Source organism: Gavialis gangeticus, unplaced genomic scaffold (genome assembly GCF_001723915.1).
Source record: "Gavialis gangeticus isolate Ggan-Ray unplaced genomic scaffold, GavGan_comp1, whole genome shotgun sequence".
Classification (NCBI taxonomy): domain Eukaryota; kingdom Metazoa; phylum Chordata; order Crocodylia; family Gavialidae; genus Gavialis; species Gavialis gangeticus.
The window spans coordinates 21261448-21263189 of NW_017729011.1; the positions used below are offsets into that span (position 1 = coordinate 21261448).

Genomic DNA, 1742 nt, shown 5'->3' on the forward strand with positions numbered 1-1742 from the left:
CTTATTGATCTTAAGGGTTATGTAATGCTGATCTAACCCCTTGATCTGCAGCGTTGACCAAAGCACAAGGCTTGTTCCAGCTTGTCTGAGAACATTTAGCCTTGCTACCACTAGCCAAGTTGGTTGTAAAAGCAATAATGTAAACAGGTGTGGAACATGCACACTGAACAGGCCAAACGGGTTGGATGGAGGATAGCCTTTTTTTGCTGCCACTTCCTGGGCATTAAAAATAAAAATCCCAGGGATTTGATGGACTCAGAAGCCTTAAACAGAGACCTGAGAGTGTTGCCTCTGCCTTGTGAAGATGGAGTCAAGGTGCACCTAACCTCCTGTCCACGGGGCAGAGGTGGAGACAGATCTTGGCAGCTGAGGTGGTTCTGCTTGGCTGCCAAGGACACACAGTCCAGGGCTCAAACAGTAAACCACAACTAGAAGTAACCAAACAAGAGGGCCCATCAGTTAATTTGAGTTTACAGACCAACACAGAGGTGCCCATCTGAGGCCATCCATCTGTGGGGTGCATCTGGAAGGGGATCTGAATTGAATCAAACCAGCACTTTCTCTCTCTGTGTGTGTGTGTGTGTGTGTGTGTGTGTGTGTGTGTCAGACAAGTAGCTGCATAATGGAGGCAAACCACCTTGGAGCTGTCCTAGGCTTCTGGGCCCCAGGCTCCCATCGAGGAAAAGCTGGGGGGTGGGCGTCTGACTTTTGCCAAAGAGAATAATCTTGCAAGTGTTGATCTTGTATTTGCCTATGGAGAATGGAAAAGTGCCTCTGGGCAGTAAGGGAGTTGCCTGCTGCTCTGTTTTAACTGTGTACTGAAAATAATGTATTGAAGGAATGCATATACTTTTTATAAAAGCAGTTATTTCAATCATGCCTCCTGTCTTTGTGGGGTTGGAGTACCTCATGTTGGGCTCGTGCAGGAAGGGCAGTGGTGGCTAAATGAGGCAGAATAACCCCATGTCTCTATGGTGCCAGGGAACCTGCTGTGTGTCCTGCAGTACTCTTGCTTATGGCTGAGCCATCCTGATTTTTGTAGCTTGTCCCAGCCTAGTGGTATTCTGAACTTGCATTGCATGCAACTTGCATATTTTTGGCATGACACCTGCCTTGATGTCATGACTGTATGCAGACCACTCTAATTAGTCTCTGTTTACACCAACAATCCTCAGCTGGATGAGGAAAGGTGGCACTCAAGCACAGCTGTATTTTTGTGCTCTGAGCTGCAGCGACTCCAGGGCTCCTAGCACCAGGCTGGCTCATGAAAGGTCCTATTCACCCCGTTCTCCTCCTGCACCCTGCTATCCCCTGCAGCCAGGCAGGGGAGAGGACACAGGCCCCTGCAAACCCTCTCAAGATGTACTAGGGGTACACTTCTGCAGTTGCAGAGGGTGGGCATTTTAGGCCTCGTGCCTTGGTGTGCACATACCGAGGGAGAAGGATACAGGCCAAGTGCCCCAGGCTGGAGCAAGAAGCCAAAGGAAACTGCTAGCCTGTACCCCAGCAGGCTTCCTCTGGGCTCTGCCATACATGTGCTTTTTCTGCATCTGCAGCCCTGGTGAGGTAGCTCACATCAGTATTTCCATTCACAGGAGCCAACAGCACCAGCTGAAATGGGACCTGGGTCCATCTGAGCACCTGCCCCAACCTTCGGGCATCTGCTCCAGCTGCGAAGGTCATTCCGAATTGCACCAAAAGACAAGTCCAGCCAGTGACCTTTTTTTTTTTTTTTTTTTTTT

At 49.5% G+C, this 1742-nt stretch overlaps 1 protein-coding gene across 1 annotated transcript in view; it reads left to right on the plus strand.

Moving 5' to 3' along the window:
- The window catches only part of AGPAT2 (1-acylglycerol-3-phosphate O-acyltransferase 2), a gene marked incomplete at its 5' end in the record, with an annotated part of 13463 nt that extends 12589 nt beyond the window's left edge, over window positions 1-874 (plus strand). The window contains one exon of the mRNA XM_019510307.1: window positions 148-874. The remainder of the gene's footprint in view (window positions 1-147) is intronic.
- Window positions 875-1742: the final 868 nt, after the last annotated feature.